At 29.8% G+C, this 7877-nt stretch overlaps 1 pseudogene; it reads right to left on the bottom strand.

Annotated features, from left to right (window-relative positions):
• Positions 1-1168: 1168 nt before the first annotated feature.
• Positions 1169-6383, bottom strand: LOC116402014 (annotated as a pseudogene).
• Between the last annotated feature and the right edge of the window lie 1494 nt (positions 6384-7877).

Genomic DNA, 7877 nt, shown 5'->3' with positions numbered 1-7877 from the left:
TTCATATATATACTTAATTAATTTCGAATTGACCGAAATCAATTAACTTCCAATTTCAAATAAAATAACACCCAACAACAACTCAAACATATAATAAAATTAAGATACTTAAATTAGAAATAATCAAAATCTTGGATGTGATACATAATTCCTAATAGCAACCATGTAAAATCATATTCACTTATGCTCAACTTTGATTACTTCCACACATTTCCACTCTTCCAATGCCTAAAACTAGGATACGTGCGAGAGTGAATTTGATCAATTAATTAGAGGAATAAAATCAATTTAAACATGAACACTCAAGAAGAAGATTAAATAAATTATTGATTTCATAAATGTTTAGGCTAGAACATAAGAACATAAGGATAGTTACCTCAAATAGGCATAAGTCAAACCTTGAATAAATATTAAGGGCTATGGAAATGAAGAAATGTAAAAGAACAAAACTAAGTTGATCTTACAGAATAACAGAAGTTGGATGCATTAATTTTTTAATGTCAGATTTTAACGTACTCTTTAAAATAGTATATTCTTTAACTTTACTAATCTTCATCATATCACAATTTTTTTTACTAAACCGAATACACTTTACCTTATTCATTGTCAATTGATTTTGAGATATAACCTCGTATTATCAAATTAAATACAGTATCATACTCGTGCCAGCAAAACTCCAACTTCAATAATGAGTTTGAAAATCTAATTAAAATGCAGATTATACTTCATTCGCCAAAAAGAAAGTACTTTGATTGAAAAAACTTATCGGCCCACCTAATAATAATCCAATCAAACTTCACCACAGTATGACATCTATTTTCTAACTTATCTTTTAGTTTAATTTCTATACGATTTAAAGCTGCATCAAGAAGCATATGCCTAAGTATTACTCATTTGTTTTTCTTATCTTATTTGCTTCTTTAATATCTATGCAAGGGTGGCAAAGAGAGTATGGTGAGAATCTTTGGCAACCTCCCCCAAAAGAACCTTGGAATGCTAAAAGGATAAAAGGTGACAGCACAAAATTCACCAAATATATGAGTATAACCTTTTTTTGTTTATATATAATAATGACAACTATAAATGATATATTACTACTATAAAAATTGGGTACGTGGTATTATTGCAATGCGAGTAATCGAATGGCAAGTATCATGTGATAATTTGATTCTAAAACTGCGTCCAAATTTAAAAATTATTCTTAAGACACACAACTTTTATTCATCAAATAGTAGTACAAAGTACATATATAAGTTGGAGATAGTTCCAAATCCAACAGAGCCTAAAGTTGGCTATAGCTACCTAATTTAAATTAAACTAAAAATATGGTCATTTATTTCCTTCATAATAATAATGTGGGCAACTTAAAATGTAATTTGTGACCTTCAAATTACACACGTCACCCATAAAAAGAACCACTTTTCTTTCTTATCAACTTAGATAGAAATACTATTAGGAATTCCTCTTCCAGTGAGTCCTTCATTACTTGATGGAACAAGTAGAGTATAAGGCAAATTAACAGGTCCAGATCTATTCTTCAAATTCACCTCTTTATTCCTTTCCATGATCCTATTCTCAACTTCAAATAAATTTTTCCCAAATTTCTCAAATGCTTCCAATGCAATTTTATCTGAAGTCCAATCAATTGAAGCTCTTTGTCCAAGATAAACTTCATCAGAAGCATGCTTTGACAAGATTTCAATAATTGAAATACTAACAAGTGCTTGTAATTCTGAACATATTGTTCTCAAGAAAGCTTTTTCGGGATTCGATTCCAGTTCTTTGTACTCAGCCGTGCCAACTTCAGGCATGAACCTACGACTTGTAGTTGGTCGATTGAGAATATAGCCTCCGTAGGGATATTGTCCAAAGTTAACTGCGGCATGAAGAGCTGAAGCAATCCATATAATTGTAGTGCAGGATTCGATTAATTCACTTAAAGTTTGCATTTTTGGCCACCATGGTTCATGTTTCTTGTCAGCGTGGCCTTTCTCTCTTAGCTCATTCCACCAAGATTGGAGTTCAAAGTCATTTTGTACTGCATTGTCATCTTTGTAGTAGAGACAGCAATAATCCTGTACCCATGTTTTAATGGCTGACCAAATGTCAAGACCATCAACAGCAAATGGATAATCATTTATTAGCAATCTAAGTCCATGGGGGGCACTTGAGTCCTCCACAGCTAGTCCTCTGCATAAAATTAAACCATAAAGGGTAAAAGGAACGTCATTATATCAACTAAGAAAAATATGTATATAAGAATAGCATTCATGTGCATGAGGTATTGTTAAATAACTTGTCTCTGTTGTGATCATATCGTCACATTCAAAATATGAAGAAACCAAACACTTTTTATAAGATATATGTTTTATTCTTTTTATTTTTCATTATTAATTTTGATATGAAACATTGTGTTTATAGAGTATGGTATGAGAGCCTAATAATAAACTATTCTATCTATGAAAGCAAAAACAAAAATCTAACCCAAGAATAGAGATCAACACACAAAGAAATGTCATCTTGAAAAAGATGAAGAAGACCCCAAACTTAGTTGCAAGTTACCTTGGTTTTAATTTTTGGATATGATAAATTTAGGGACATTTTCAAATATATAACAAAGTACCGAAATAGTTATATAATACATCAAATTTTTAAATTATATAAATGATAGATATTGATAGACACTCATCGATCAAATTGATATAGATCAAACCAATAGAAATTTATAAGTGTTTATCATTGATAGAAATATAAAATTTCTCTACATTTTTTTTGTAAATATTTTAGGATGTTATGTGATCTACCATAATTTTCCTTTAAATTTAATCATGTTAACATTTTTATTAACGATGGAACAAAACAAAAAACATGTTAACTCACCAATGAAGTCGTGATTGAAGTTAATTATTTAGAAAGTAGTTGAACATAAATGATTATTTACCTCTTCATGAGATTATTAGGTAATGCTTGATCAGGGAAGGTCCAATCCTTGTACAAGATAGATGACAACTCCATTGAATATTTTGATGGATAATGGGTTGTTTCGATAAGACCATTGGCATTGATCAAAACTTGTCTTGCAGATGCATTTATAAACATAGTGTCTTTGTAATGAGGAACAAGCAACTTATGGATTGGATGAAGCACGCTCAATTGTCTATGTGTTGCAATCACAAATGGCTCAAGTACAGCATGAGTATGCAACCTGTAGTTTCAAAAGATTATTTAGGTAAATATCATGAGCCCATAAAAGAAAAAATGGATTTTCACTAAAATTAGAATTTACTCCCTATCATTTGATAAAATTCGGATAGAAATTCTCAGGGACTAAGTTGAAACTTTTCTCGAAAGTGTGAGGAACATATTTGTAAAATTCTAAGGTTATTTTTGAGAGAGAGAATATATACCAATGACTAATAAGTTGATGGTAGCCAACATCATTAACAGTTACATAAGCTTTAGCCAATTGCCAAATGGATTTTTGAACTCCATTTTCAGCTGGAAAGTATAGTTTGCTAATGGCACCAAGTTGATCTCCTTGAGGATGTGGCAAGCTTAACTCAATAACCAATGGCTTCAAAGTCCCATCATCTTTCAAAAGAAGCAATGTTCTTGTGGCATATGTTTTTGTTGATGTTGCATTCATCCTTGTAAGATAGGGCATTAATGCATCATGGAAATCCACTATGTAGAGCCTGTTTTGCTTCATTGCCTATTATTCAACCCAATCAACAACTTATCAAATAACAATAATAAAATAAATAAGGTACAATCGTAAATATAACAACCACGTTTAAAATATACCAAATCTATTTTTGATAGACCATTTAATTTGCAAATATTGATCTATTAGGGATAAAAGTCTATCAAAAATAGAAGTTTGGTTAGTAAACTTTGTTATATTTTTCATTCTTTAAAAATGTTGCCTGTGTAATCGATTACTATTCCTAAAATTACTATCTATTATAATTATCTAAAAAAAACTTTCATAATAAAAAAAATTCAAGTTCTCTTTACTCACCTCATCAACCGTAAGACCATCTAAACCATGCTTTATGTGTTCTTCAGTGATGGTACTGTTTTGATTCCCATAAACATTTGGGTCAAGCTTACTTGTTGGTGGAAAAGCCTATATAATTAATATAAATTGAGATTAATTAGAATCTTTTGGTAAAAAAAATCATTTGAGAAAATTGGGACAAATTATTTGTTAAAATCATTACTTCAAGACGACGAATCAATAGAGGATTGGGTCCTGCTAACATTTCTCTTGCAAATTCTTCATCAGTGCTCCATCCTATTTTATTATCTGTTCAAAATTAATTGTAATTAATTAAGTATGATCAACAAAATTGTATAAACAATTAATGTTAGTATATTCATTCCTCATAATATCTAAATTTTTGTACCTTTGACAACTTCGGGAGTAGGAAATTTGAGGAATTTTTCACCATCATTCCTCACGAGTGCTTTGAACAAAGGTGGAGTGAGGTCCTCAGTGAGGGTCTTAAAAGCATTAAATGGAATGGGAAAACCTCTCTCAAAGAGATTATCAACTTCTTTAAAATTGTCAAATTCATTTGGAGTTACATCAAATATGGATTGAAGTCCTGGTTTGATTGATATCGAAAGTGCTTTTAATGTATAACCAAGGAAATCTGACATCTTCAAATGCCCAAAGTTTTCATCTTTTGGTACATAGATGTCTAAGCTCATTATTGGTGACAATCTGCTCTCATAATTGTGGTCTGCCAAAATGAAACAATATGATAGTGTTAATAATTAGAAAGCAAATATCCTTTTAAAATTGGAGATATGGTTGCATCAGCTATCCCAAAGTATCCTTTTAAAAAAACAATTAGAAAACAAATAATAAACATTGTCCACAAAAATTGACTAAACTTATACGTATAGTTTAAATTTATTAAACGCAAAGGCGACATTTCATAGCCGAAGTTAGCATGAAAATTCAGGAACTTAAACATGTATTTGTCATAAAGAAATCTTACCTCTTCTTGATCGTGGTCGTCCTGTTCTTCCCCTACGAGGGTAAGGATATTCGGTCGTCCCACCGAGAATAGGACGATGATCACCAACATCAGGGTCAGCAATGTCATTATAAACATCATAGTCATAAATTCTATCCCATTCCTTTCTTTCTCCTGTTCCATCTCCTCTCAAATTCCACAATTCTTCCTCTCTATACTTACGAAGAGGGTTTGGTGTTTGACTTGGAAGATAAACCTATATAATAGAATACCAAATAATTAAACTTAAAATGTATTTGAAAACTATATATTTGTAATGACACACGTAATAGTCTATTCGTAGTTTATTGCAAATAGAAGGTGAAATTTTTGTATATTGTGTAAACAGTTTTTTTTGTAGTTTTTTTCGTTTAAAATAATTTTTCTTACATGATTGGCAAAGAAAATGCGATCTTTCTTGTATCTTCCAGAAGGGTAAACCAAGAATTGCAATCAAAATGGACTCTGCCATAGCCAGGAACATCATCAAGAGTGAGAGATTTGAGAAAGAATTCACTTGTATGTCCATTTTTTATGAAGAAAGCTCCTGGAAATCCAAAATTTTCATCCCATTGAAAGTTGATTTGGAACACTGATTCTCCAGCAAACAGTGGTGGGATTGAAGTTAGCCACCTCTCCAAATATGCCTTGTTCCCAACTTTCCCTCTTGAGTCATTTGCTGTCAATTTCAATCATTCAGTTAAATAATTTAATTCAGAAAAGAAAAGAAAGATTAGAGGATTTATATAATATATACATCGAATTTGTTTGGATTGACTATCGAGATTTATAAATGTGTTTTTAAACGTATGTTTAAAAGTAATTTTAAAATTGTCGTGTTTGAAAGGAAGTGCTTTAATGTTCAAAATTGTCATAAGCTACCGATTTTAGTTATTGATAATAAATTAAGAAAATAATTTTTTTAAAAAAATTCTAATATATGTATCGAAATCACTCCAAAACACAATATAACATTAGATATAAAAGAACAAACGAGAAAGTAGTGTTTTTAAGTATTGGAATTAAAGAAAGCTTAGGAGAGTTTGGAAAATTACAAGTATGAGTGGCACTAATGAGTTGGAAAGAAACACCACCACCCAAGAGCTCAGTGAAGTTATCAAGAAGATTGGAATGAAATTCAGTGAAATCCAAAACATTGCTTCTCATAAGAATCACTTTCCCTTTGATTTTGTTTCCTCCAAGACTGGAAACTCTATCTAAAATGTTACCACCAGCATTGATAACAGAACCTGCAAGATCTCCAGTTGTATTCAAGGCCCCTTCAATGATGTTCTTCCCAATTCCAAACATTTTCACTCTTTTTTACTTTTCTTTTTTGCTCACTGTGTGTTTGGAACTAAGAAGGTTGTTTGAGAAAAAGGGATTCTGGGGATGGTATTTATAGCACAAAAAAGTTTTGTCTTCTCTTGGAATTAGATATGAACACAATCATGCAATGTTGGACTGTACTAATTGCCATCTCACATGATTCACATTTTCAAATGCCCTTATCAAAGGCTATCTTTGAAACTTATTTATTAAATAATATTATCTTTGATTTCTAATTAATTTTTTTTATATCATATACTCAATAAAGGTATAACTTAATGTATCTTTGTACACAAAAAGTAGAGCTATGAAGGTTACGTTATGGGCAGATTTCGACTCGAACCTAATTTCAAAGGTTCTTGCCTTGGTCCTTTAATCCTCTTCTCTCCTTTTCTTAGCTTCTTAGGCACAATTTTATTTGATATGAAAAAATGGAACGTTTGGAATCAAAATTTATTAATTCTAAGTTATTTTAATCTTGCAGCATATATAAGTGTTTAATTTTTTGTTTCTTTTTACGTTGGAAATGACTTAAGAATTATGATTGTCATTAAAGACAATAAACATCTCGTTAGGGTAGATCTTGTTGAGTTTTGATAAAATATTAAAACGATAGTTGTTTCACATCGTACATAGAAATGGTGAGATCAATAATTTGTCCCTTCCAATCGCAAAAGAATGAGAATGTATCAATAATTTATTCAATAAGAACTTGCTTTTTTACGTTCTTACCCAAGGTTAACTTTAAAATTAAAATTATAATCCAAGTTTTTAAAAAATAAAAATTTGTTTGAATTAGAACTTGCTTTTAGATAAACTAGGATAAAACTTAACAATAATCTTTTTGAAAATGTAGGAAGGAAAATGGTTAATAATCAAGCTTAATTTGTTTTCTCTTTAAAACTTATATGTATAGATCATCAAACATCTATATAATATTTGGTTAAAATTTTCATTTAAAAATATAACAAACTAGATATTTCTCTAAAAAAATTAATAATAAACTAGAAATTAAATTAGGGTTAATTGGATAATAAGTGTAGTTTTTGGAAAAACAAATTAGTAAAATTGAGTTTTTTTTTTTGTTTGTTTTTTTTTTTTTGGGGGGTTTATTGGATTAGGTTTCCTACTATTATTTAATATACATATATTAATTCTTTTACTTCTTTCAAGACTTCAAGCTGCACCAAAGAAGGGTTTTGCAAACCTTTTTTCTTTTTCTTTTCTATCATTATATGCAAATTGCAATGTATTTCTTCTTTTCAACATTTTTATCTTTCTTTCCTTTTTTTCCTTTTTCTTTGTTTTATTTATACGTTTTATTTTCAAACAATCTTGTTCCTATTTTAAAAATAATAAATTTAGAATTAATTATTTACAAAAAATATTTTTTAATGTTTTTAGTGTAATTTTTACTCTTCCTCACTTATTTTTCAACTCGAACCGTGAATTAGGATACTACTTGATTTCACACGTAACAAAATTAAAAACAATGAATCGAAAATTAGAAAAAGATAAAAA

Source organism: Cucumis sativus, chromosome 2 (genome assembly GCF_000004075.3).
Source record: "Cucumis sativus cultivar 9930 chromosome 2, Cucumber_9930_V3, whole genome shotgun sequence".
NCBI lineage: Eukaryota > Viridiplantae > Streptophyta > Magnoliopsida > Cucurbitales > Cucurbitaceae > Cucumis > Cucumis sativus.
This window is presented reverse-complemented; position numbering and strand designations above follow the sequence as displayed.